This window comes from Salvia splendens, chromosome 15 (genome assembly GCF_004379255.2).
Source record: "Salvia splendens isolate huo1 chromosome 15, SspV2, whole genome shotgun sequence".
In the NCBI taxonomy this organism is placed as follows: domain Eukaryota; kingdom Viridiplantae; phylum Streptophyta; class Magnoliopsida; order Lamiales; family Lamiaceae; genus Salvia; species Salvia splendens.
In genome coordinates, this window is record NC_056046.1 from 26,470,785 (window position 1) to 26,483,136 (window position 12,352).

Genomic DNA, 12,352 nt, shown 5'->3' on the forward strand with positions numbered 1-12,352 from the left:
CTCACGTGTCAGGAGCACAAGTACCCCGAACATGGTACGTTTCCAACCTCAAAAAGTTCCATTTGTAAGAGACAGTCCGGTCTGTCAGTCTTGTGTCTAGTTCGGTCCTAAGGCTATGTGCGTTTTTGTCTCTATGTGCTTTTTATTTGTCTATATGCGTTTTGTCTGTCTATGTGCGTGTCGTCTCTTACAAATGTTACTGAGGTATCTTGTTCTTCGAAGGCTGATCCCCTTCTTAGAACATATACAAGCCAACGATTGTGAGTCAAAGCTTCTAAAGAGGATACAAGACCACAATTCAGCTTAAACAAGCAGTTCGTCTGAAACGAACTGCAATAAGCCAACGATTGTGAAGTCCAAGCTTCTAAAGAGGATACAAGACCACAATTCAGCTTAAACAAGCAGTTCGTCTGAAACGAACTGCAATAAGCCAACGATTGTGAAGTCCAAGCTTCTAAAGAGGATGCAAGACCACAATTCAGCTTAAGAATCAAGCACTTCGTCTGAAACGAACTGCAACAAAAGTCCGATTCACGCGATAAAACTTGCCTGAATTAGGACAAGGGAAAGTCCGATCCACGCGATAAAACTCGCCGAATTAGGACAAGGGAAAGTCCGATCCAAGCGATAAAACTCGCCAAATTAGGACACAAGCTTAGTCCGGTCAAAGATGTTTATTTCATCAGACCAAAGACGAGTCCGGTCAAAGATGTTTATTTCATCAGACCAAAGACGAGTCCGGTCAAAGATGTTTATTTCATCAGACCAAAGACGAGTCCGGTCAAAGATGTTTATTTCATCAGACCAAAGACGAGTCCGGTCAAAGATGTTTATTTCATCAGACCAAAGACGAGTCCGGTCAAAGATGTTTATTTCATCAGACCAAAGACGAGTCCGGTCAAAGATGTTTATTTCATCAGACCAAGGACCAAGTCCGGTCAAAGAAGTTTACTTCATAAGACCAAGGACCAAGTCCGGTCAAAGAAGTTTACTTCAAGAGACCGAGGACAAGTACGATGAAATTTTTTCGCTAAGCTGTAAATACACAGTGTTAGAAGCGAAAACAAAATTTCATTTTTCAAATCTTGTTCGGCATACAACTCCGCTACCCTACAAAATGGCGTTACGCTATTACAAAGGACTATTCTACTGTCCGGGGTTGCTAAAGTTGAGCCACCTATTCACAAAATCCTCGTGAAGCCGAGTTCGGGCGTTCTCGGCAGCTGAAGAATAAGCAGGTCGACGAGATGCTCTAATCGACCTACCACCTCTTCCCTGAGCCCGGGAAGCTCTAGCACCTCGGCGGCGAAGAGTCTCTTCACGAAGCATTTGTTGATCTTGCTCACTCATAATCACAGCTCCTCTACGAACTTCAGTCCGTCCTTGTCTTGACGTTTCCGGCTGTTCCTGAGTTCGTTGCTGACTTGGAGTAAGGTTTTGAGCAAGTGAATCAGGGGTTTGAGCTGGAGTGTGACCATCTGTTGACGGGAAATGCCTAAGGAATCTCTCGATTGAGGGACGCCGGGAAAGAATGATGTCGTACCGAGAAGCCCAGCGCCGCAATGATTTCACGACTTGTTGGCAAGCCGAGCTCTCCAGCGCATTGTTCCTCCGGAGTACATGATATTCCTCCCACAGTTCGTCAACTCGTTCCTGAACTTCAGAGATGGTCATTCCCCCACGCCTGCAGATGAAATCCTCATACGCAGTCCTCTCAGCGACGGCAGTGTTCAGCTCGGCCTCCAGATCCTTCTTTTCGGACTCTAAGTCCTTATTATCGGCCTCCAGCTTCATTGAACGAGCCAAGAGTTCGTCATTCTTCATCTGGTCAGCTATAGCTCTTTTCTCAGCTTCGTCTAAAGCCGAAGAGTACAGCCGCTTCCAGTGAAGTACCTCCAGCTCCTTGAGAGTTAAGAATACAAAGCAGCTACGTCAGTTCGGCATTTCAGCTTACCGAGCAGGTAGTGAACCACAACAGGAGTAAGAGAGTACGAAAGGCTATACGAAGACACAAGAGCAGAAAGAAGAATTTTTTCATTCATAAGAAAAAATTTTTTCTACACAAGGGCTTCAAGGCCGTTTTACAAGAAGGAAGAAACTAAACTAAGAGAAGGAAGATGAAATCATACTCCGCTAGCTTCGTCTCCGCCTTCTCGGTGAGGTTCAGCTTCCTTCTCCTTGTCTGCTTCAGCTTCAGCCTCGGCCTCCCTGCTCTCCCCAGCCTGCTCGGCGCCACCGTAGCCGATCTGCTGCGCCTCCTGCTCGGCCTGCTCATCGCCGGTCTGCCGCTCATGCTGCTCGGTCTCACCCTCTCCATGGAAAATTGGAGCGGGTGAAACTGACCCTATGGAGGCAAAGATAGCCTCCATATTCTCATCGCGGTCAGCTCGGCAACTACGAACTTGGTCTGCAGAAAGCAGGACCGAGGACGAAGCAAGCTCCTCAAGCACCGGCAGACTCTGAAGCCGAGCTGCTATCTCTCGGCCGTACAGCGGCAGGATGACTTCGGGACCCTGCTCGGCTTTATCGGTCATCAGTTTCAGCAGATCACCGACAAAGGCCGAAAATTGGTTGCTTAGAAAGAGTTTCAAAATCATCGCACCGTTTCGAATCCCACCTTTTTAGGATTCAACGGCCGGATTTTACTGTCGCATTTAATGCAGTCACGCGCAAGGCACGTCCCCTGACGTCAGCCTCCCCCGTACCTTTATCCAGAATGCCGAAGTGACTCGTTTCGCCGAAGTGATTCACTTCGCCTTTCGGGGGGGGTAGTGATGGGGTACGTACTAAACAAGCCCAAAGCCCAAGGAAGAGTATCAGTTCGGCATTACCAAAGAGTTCGGCCCCAGCCTACAGCTCGGTAAAAGCCGACCAATCAAGCTCTACTCTCAGATCGGCAAAAGCTGCTCGGCAATAGTTCAGCAGTTCGGTCTCAGTATTCGACCGAACTGGGAGATAGTGGACCCATGCAGGATCTCATGACCACTACACGATCTACTTAGTGGTGTCAAATCATGCAGGATCTCATGCGGGATAAGCGGACCAAACAAAGAGGTAGTGGACCCATGCAGGATCTCCATGACCTCCACGACATCCACAACCATCATTAGTGGTGATGCAAGCCACGATCTTAGTTCAATGTATAAATAGAACTTAGATCAGATAGAAAAGGGTTAAGTTCTCTAGAGATCAAAGATCAAATAGCAAGTCTGTATTGTAAGCTGTAGAAAACAGATCAAGCAATACAACTCTGCCCTCTTTTCTTCCCGTGGACGTAGATTTACCTCAGTAAATCGAACCACGTAAATCTCTGTGTCGTGATCTGTATTTTCCAGCATTCATCACCATCAAAAATTCGCCAAACCATCAGCCATCCTTTTTGGTGTGATGGATGCCATTACTACCCATCTTTTAATCTAATATGATCAATGATCGAACTAGAAATTTACATAAGTTGGAGCTTAAAACAAAAATATTATTTTAATTTATATACATTTGCACTAATCTTCCCCCCTACATTTTAGAAAAGGAAAAATTAGTTGCCCCCTCCCCTGACTACATATGCCTTACAAGTTACTCCCCCTGTCAGCGAATAGAAGTTCCATTTCTTTCCGGTACAGGTTTTAAGAAATGTGAAATGTGGGGCCTCTTTATTATTAATAGTGCTCCATCCGTCCCGGCCTAAGCGAGACGTTTCTATTTTGGCACAAGAATTTAGGTAGTGGTGTTTAGTGAATTAAGTTATTAGTAGTAAAGTAAGAGAGAGAGAGTAAAGTAAGAAAGAGAAAGAGAGAAAAAAATAACAGAAATGATAAAGTAAGAAAGAGAAAGAGAGGATAAAGTAAGAGAGAAGATAAAGTAGGAGAGATGAGTGAGTTGATTGTTGCCAAAAAAGAAAACGTTTCACTTAGGTTGGGACGTAACAAAAAGGAATACGTCTCACTTAAGCTGGGACGGAGGGAATAATAATGAACTGTGACTCCTATACGAGGACAGACCAAAATAGAAAAATATGACTCTTATTCACGATTACACTACTTAAATAAAATAATCTCTCTCTCACCCTAAGGCCCAAATTAAAATACATACACAAAGCCTTGAGAAATAGAAAAGCTAAGACTTCTTTTTGAAGACACTCAGTGCGAGGGTTTAACTTTGGAGAGAAAAAAACAACAAGGAGGGAGCTCTGGGATTGGGACTTTGAAGTTGCTATAGAAAATATCTTTAATTTTTTTTTTGTAATTACCAAGAGTATCCACCGGCGGGCTCAGTGACTAATCCTCGTACTGATTTGTAGGCAACTCAATGGGTGAGACTGCTGGCCCAAGGATTTAAAGTTGCTCCATACCCCAAGGCTAACTATTCAGTTAAAGATGGATGAGCTCCATGACACTCGACCACATCCCTTGGGTTAAAATCTTTAAACTTTTCCTGGACAAAAATAGAGAGTGGGTAAGGGTAACTCTTTTTTTTGGTGGGTAAATAAACCATTTATAAAAGAAAGCAGTAAAGGTGTTACACGAAGGGCAAGCCCAACACACACGCCAAAGCTCGAGGGCTTGGTGCGGAAGAAGCCATAGACATGCCCATGGTCAACTAAACAGCGTCTTAACCTAACCCTAACCATCCATCGTGGAATTGGTGTTGGCTTGGTGGTTGGTATACAAACTGGGGAACCCAAGTGTGGGTCTAAACTTCCACTGCGGCGCCTGTTGGGAAGAATTGTGTCGACCTTGGGCAAAGGTGTCGTCTAACACGTGACCCCGTTCACATGACCGTTTTTGCACTGAGGGATGTGGTGGTAACTACAAGGCGTCCTCGAACCCTTGTCATAGTGGTGCACTGATTGGACCTTAGCTGGTGGCCCGCGTGGTTAGCAACGCCTCGCGAGCAGCATTTGTTTATCACATAAAGGATATCCTTATACATATCCGATCGGAAATCCAGAGGCGTTCTTGTTCAACGGGTGTGGTCCCCGATGCAAGTCCGTGACCAGGTTGGCGCAGGGTTGGTAAGCGCGTCTACTCCACGTCCATCTCTTGACTTGGTGCGTGAGTAGGCAAGGGATCTGGTTAATTCCCACGTGCAGTCCCCATCGATTGTGGTCTCCAATTGGGTGCACTGCATCATGTCTGCACCCCTGTGCTATCCATGTCTTTCACAAGCGTTGACTGACCACGCCAGCAGATCTCTGCAGCACTGAAACACGACAAGGTGGGTCGTTCAGCGCTGCATGTTTGTCGTTTTACGCCTAGGAGTGCTAGTTGGCTGGTAGCGCCAACGGTTTGCGGGATTGCTCATGATTCTAGCAGGTTTGACCCGAAATAACTCTAACCAAGACCTGGCTATGGGACGCTAGTGACCCTTTCTTCACCATCGGCAAGGGGATCTCACCTTAGGCTTTCGGGTGCTGGTTAGAGCCACAGGGTCAGGTTGATGGCCGGAGCTTTAAACTGACTCCCAGAGAAACTGAGTTCTCGTCGGTTAGGACTCCAAGGTGGCTGGACCGGCGTTAGTTCCGTTGTTGGAACTCTAATTCGTGTTTTAGTTTGAGGACTCCCACCTAACGCGGGGTTCTGGTCACAGTGTATCATCGTTGTTGAGCTTTAAACCTCGAAAAACCGAGTTTAGAGAACTTCAATTTGGTATTGGGAGGAGTTGAACTCTCCCTTTCTTCAACTTGCTCCGAAGAACCGGCCGTTCTAGAGGGTGGCTAGGGCAGCGTTGGGACCGATGGAAGGAGCGGGGGTGTGTTCGCCAACGAGCTAGCAAGCTGTCGGCGGCACACAGGGCGTTGTACGGGGGGCCTCCGCCTGGTCGCCAGAACCTAGGTAGGTGACGGTCTTGGAGGAGAAGCGGTGTAGGGCTAGGAGAGAAGAAAGAGCTCACCACCTTATCGTCGGCAGCTTCGCCACCTAACGCCGACTAGTGTGACTGAGGAAGACAATCCACTAGATGGAGAGCTTGTTGTCCAGCAACGACGTGTAGCCCCAGGGTGGAAGGGACGAAGAGAGATCTCCAACAAATAGGTCCCAGGGTGGAAGGAACGAAGAGAGATGTCACGACCGCCCTTCTAGGGTATAATAAATGCGGCGATCGTGACTTAACAGGACTTAAATGCAATCAAAGAAAATGGCTAGGGTTTTATAAAAAGGGGTTTGACCAAGGAAATAAATGAACAATAAGTATAAGAAAAGAAGGTCACCCTTTAGCAATGAAACCCAATGAAGAATGACTATCATATTTTAGGTCAAAATGGCAAGGTTCAAAATAATCCAAAACGTAACATGTCTCAATATCCCTAACAAGAATCCAATAGTTTCAGTATCAACCCAGAGATAAGAGTAATCATGTTTTAGCGGAAGCATCCAAGAGAAAAGTGAAGTCATGTGTGAAGACACGACAACACTCGGAGTTTCAAGACAGTCTCATAATTTTATTTAATTTGCTCAACACCGCCAACTGCTCGTCGCCGCTCAACCTGCACATAAGGAAAACACATGCAGGGCTGAGTACTATAATAATACTCAGTGGACTCAGGCCGAAAACATTTTCAATAAAAGTATTATTTATCATTCCATACATAAGTAACCATCGGGGTTTTATCTTTAGAAAGGCCCGAGGCACTCAAAATCATTTCCCATTGTAAAGGTCGACTAATCAGTCATTTTCCCATAGACGTTAGCCATATCTGCCAATACATGACTTGGAATGTGGCCACAAACCAAGTCACTAGACCGGCCAGCCCGTACGCCAGCACACAGTCTACCATAGGTGTACACTAATCTAAGTAGGGTTTGCGTCCCTACGAGGACCCGAATTCGATTTAAATAATAGTGGCAAAAGCCACATCAGATAGGCACCTTAAAATCAAAATACCGCATGATAAATATATTTGCATTCCCATCGATAAGATATTTAGGACATGGTCCTTATTTAAAAGAAAGCCCACCTCGACGACTTAGATCTCAAGCACTTTCTTCCCCTTGCTATCACGCTGAGAGTGCGAGTTATCACCTTTAAAATTTATGTGTATCATAAATCAGTCTCAATTATCGACTCAAAATCATGCATGCCCCCAACGTTTCCCTTTTCCTATCAATTCGTTTTATCAACATAAGGAAACACACCATCAACGCACAACACATCACTACATCATAGAATGGGTTTCTTCACACATATGCATCATGTATATCATTCAAAGCTTAACAACATAGATTATCTTTGCATGACTTAAATCTGGTAGAAAAGCGCAGTCGTTTTGTAAAAATCATTATAAATCCATCCGACCTCCGTTGGGGCTGAAATTTTGCCACAACCCAGTATACACATCAAAGGTCATCCAATTAAAATTTCACATCAAAATCAAATGTTTAGGTCGGTCAAATCAAAAACGAAACTCACTGGTCAAGAATACATATTCTGACAGAATTGCGCAGTCGACTTCAATAATTCATTAAAAATTCATCTTTCGACCAAAAAGGCTGATATTCACACACAACACAGAAGACACCTTGAAGTTTACTCAGTTAAAAATTTCTCACCAAAATAAGATCGTTTGGTCAGTCAAACACACGTCGGAATCTACTATCCGAACACCACAGTTGTCATGCTTCAAAATTTCGAATTAGGGTTTATCAAATATCCATCCCAACATATATATTCATACTTACAACACATAATCATGCTTCAAAAAGATCTCACCATCATGTTCTCATATATTCACATAGCATTCACCATAAATCATCCACAAGTTCATTCATAAACAACCTAAATGCATATACATATCCTTTTTTTATGCAACCATCAATCCCACCCGATTAAATATTAGATCTACGATCTCTACACTTATTATATGCATGATGGAATCAAAATCAAGGTTTCAATGGAGATGATGAGGAAAAGAAATTCAATTATACCTTTCTTGATCAAAAGCAATCGGTAGAAACAAAGTATAATCTTGATTCTTCAATAATTCTTGAGGCCTCAACTTAAATTCTTCTCAAAAGATGAAGAATTTATGGATAAAAATAGAAGAAAAATTGGGAGAGAGTGGGGAGAGGAGAGGCGTGAATTTCAAGGGAGTGGGAGGAGTGTATTTTGTGATTTAGGTTTAGGGTTTCTCTCTTATTTATAGAGTGCAAGATATAATCTTTAATTAAATAAATTAAAGATTTGAAAAGATATGGAGGAGTGGAAGTTGGCGTGAATTAGGAGAGAAAATATGAGGAATTCGAAATCTAGGCTATTTAATTAGCCTATGATTTAATTTGATATTTCACGGAGTAGAATAAAATGCTACAGAGCAGAAAATAATAAATCCTCCCAATAAAAGTGAGTAGGCGATTTTTATATATATTCTCCCACAAGGAATTAAATTCAAATCCTAATTTAAATAGGATATGGCAAGATCTCCTTAGATATGGTAAGATTTGCTATGATGTTTATATTTATTCATGGCAGGGAATAAATAAGGGATCAAAATATATAAAGAATAATTTCCTCCTCCCATAAATAGGAGGATTTCGAAATCTCCATGGTGTCAGGCATATGTGTCGTTTTTCTCATGGGGAGAATAAGGAATAATCGGACTTCAGATTTAATTTGGATAAATATCCCAAGCAATTAATTAAATCCAAGGAAAAATAGGATTTCTTCTCCAATAATAATAGGCGTCGAAAATGCCAAATGAATACTGATGCTCCTATTTAATCTCACTCATCCCTTAAGAAATAATTCGCCATAATATATTTCACCCCGCATAGATTATTCACACAGCCACGTCACAATTTCAACCATTTTCACTTCCACCACATATTCTCAACACTTTGACATTTCAATGGCCACGTCATGTGTTCCACATCTTTGACTATTCAACAACCATGTCATATGCTCAACGGATTTGACTAATCAAATCAAATCTAAATTCCAAAACGTAATTAGGTCAAGCAGAAAACATGCAATTAATTCACTCATCATTTAATTCACATACTTCACGGCATTAAAAGCATTAAATGTAAAAATTTTATGCTTCGCAAATTAGGGTTCCGAAAGTGGGGCGTTACATCGTACCACTCTTAAAAGAAATTTCGTCCCGAAATTTGGTACCTTCATGAGAAGTGTTCCGGGTACAATTCCATCATCTTGTCCTCAAGTTCCTACGTGGCTTCTTCGTACCCGTGGTTTCTCCACAACACTTTTACGCTAGCTATCGATTTATTTCTCAAATTCTGAACCTTTCTGTCCAGGAACGTTTGGGGTCTCTCCTCGTAGCTCAAGTCGGAATTCAACGCAACATCTTCGTAATGAATCACATGCTTTGGGTCGAACACGTATTTCTGCAACTGTGATATGTGAAAGACGCTGTGCACATTTCTGAGACTTGGCGGTAGCGCCAGTCGGTAAACAACGGGTCCTACTCCTTCTAGAATTTCATGAGGCCCGATAAATCGCGGTTTCAACTTTCCCTTAACACCAAAACGTGTTATCCCTCTCGACGGGGATACTTTGAGGAAAGCTTTGTCGCCAGCTTGAAATTACAAGTCGGTTCGTCGGACATCCGCGTACGACTTTTGTCTGTCCTGGGCTTCTTTGATTTTTTTTTCACGAATTTGTCGAACAAATTTTAATCATTTCTTTAACTGCATCAGGTCCAAGTACTCTTAGTTCGCCAACTTCGTCCCAATAGAGCGGCGATCTACACTTTCTTCCATACAAGACTTCGTACGGCGCCATTGATAAGGCTCATTTCATGCATCGGTTTAAGGGTGAAATACATGTTACTTGATCGGTTTATCGCGCAAAACAAGTGTTAAATGTGCAGAAATACCACTTAACCAAGGCAGTAAGGCCGAACTGATCAAGCAAGTACAAAAGACGATAAAAGGCCAAGAATCGGGGGAGTTGATCAAGGGGGAGCGATCAAGCAGTAAGGCGGGGGCCGCTGGCTTCTAGAAGAAGAACACGTGAGGAAATGAGTTGGATATAGCGCACCATTCTGTTATCAAGGACGACGTTCTAGAAGGGGACACGTGCTGGAATATGAGATGCAAGGACGGAGCTGAGTCACGAATCTGTCACCAAAAAGCGTCGTCATTCTAGAAGAACAGCACGTAGCAATCAATGAGTCGCTCACTCTCAGAATGAGCGACTATTCCCTGTCAAGATCGTTATCCAGCTGGCGGCCGAATCAAGCTTATAAATAGAGGGTGTGCCACCACAAGAAGGCATCCGAGACTTAACTTTCCGTCTAGTTTAGCTTAGCTTAGTTATTTAGCGTAGTTCAGCTCTCTAGCTTAGTTTAGTTCAGCTCTCTAGCTTAGTTTAGTTCAGCTCTCTAGCTTAGTTTAGTTCAGTTCTCTAGCTTAGTTAGATAGCTTAGTTTAAAGGGCGACCGAAAGGGAGTGCTGCAGAATACTCATTTCTGTTAGCGTTATCTTAAGTTTCTCGCTGAGATTTTTCTCGGTTTTTACCGCTTTCTTAGATTCCAAAGTGTTAGCTTAGTTTAAATTTCATGTTGTACTCAGCTTTTAATTTAATCAAAGTTATTTTCCCTTTTAATCCGCACATTTACTTTTCTGTTATTACCTGCAATTCACTTGATTCAGTAGTTAAATTTCCATTGATCAGGCTAGCTAGTTTAATTCTGTCTAGATTAAAACGAGTAGTTAAAAACTCCCAAGTTAAAGCGTGGCAGCAGCTAACCCCCCTGTTCACTACTCACACACTCGACACACCAACTTCTCTGTGGGATCGACCCCGAACTTGCCGCTTTACTGTTAAAGTTGTGCAAAATTTGGAGTTATAAATTACTTTGGCAAGGCGGAAAGGGCGAGAGCTAGATTGCATTGATTAAGTGGCAACGACATTTGCTAACTGATCCAATCGGTTCGGTTATCATTCCATATAACTTGATCCGTATTCTATTTGTGTTTTCGACCTCTTTCCAAGTCCTTCCAAAAGGGCGCCGTTGTCGGGGAAGCATGGTGTTACTTTATGTTTGTGCGTAGTGCGTAGGTGTATATAATTTTGTTTCTCATTTTTTTTGTTTTTCCTGCTGTTGATGAGAAGGTACCACCAAGGCGATTACTTGAATCATCCCTTGATATACAGAAGAACTAACACTCAGTGGAGAGTCCAGGAAGCCGGCGTTGTCATCACTCGTCGCAGAGCCGCATTAGAAGCAGCAGCAGCCACCGAGCAGAAAACACAACCACCACCACCAGAACGAACGGAAGTAGAGATGGCCGTTGTCGCCGACGACTCGGGAATCGGCTCTCTACACGCTCATGATGAGGGAGATCCCACACATGCCATCGCCGCTACTCCTGGAATGCAGACCATCACAATCAAATCAGGAGTACTGGCCGGTTTGTCCCATTTCTATGGCCTTTCGAAGGAATGTTCGTATGCTTTCCTGGAAGAATTCTACAGATACTGTGATATTCAGCCCGTGCCAGCTGGATCCACATCCGAAGATTACAGGCTTAAGGCTATTCCCTTCGTTTTGAAGGGCGATTCGGGTGTCTGGCTGTCAAGGCTGCCGGAAGGATCCATCAGAACGTGGGCTGAGTTCCGTATGATATTCCTCGATCGTTTCTTTCCAACATCAAAAACAAGTGCCCTAAAAAGGGAAATTACAGAAGCCAGACAGGAGTATGACGAGCCCCTCGGCCAGTACTGGGATAGGTTCCAAGAGCTGCTTCAAGCATGCCCTAACCACAAGCTGAGAGAGAAGGAGATCTACTCGATCTTCTATGGCGGACTCACGGTGGACAGCAAGAACTACCTCAACCTCGCAGCACAAGGGGATTTCTCAAAAACCCTTTTTAGCCAAGCTAAGAATATTTTGGAGAGGCTGATTGAGGCTAAGCGGTCGTACGAAACATCTCGAGGGCAGTACAGAAGAGGAGCAGTGCACGCAGCTGAGGCGCGCAACGATGAAAAGCTGGAGGCTTGATTTGAGCAAATGGAGAAGAAACTGCAGGAAGCAGTAGAAAAAATGAGACCGCTGCCACCGCCTGCACCGAAGGAGACACGGTATGTGCCGCAACCGCCACCGCCAGAAGAGCATCATTACTATTACTGCGAGTTTCCCCCTGAGGTAGAGCAAGTAAACGCCGTAGGCCACTGGAACACAAATGGCAACTGGATCCAGGGGAAGCAGAGAGATGCTCCGAGGAGGGACCACCCCAACTTCAGATGGACTGATCAGAATCAAAGCCAACCACAACAGGTACAACCCTCTGACGGGCTGTCCAACTGGCCTGTTCGAATCTTGGATAGACCAAACACTGGAGGGAATAGAATGCAAGGAGGTCAGGCAGGTTGGTCAAGTGGACCTCAAGGGAAC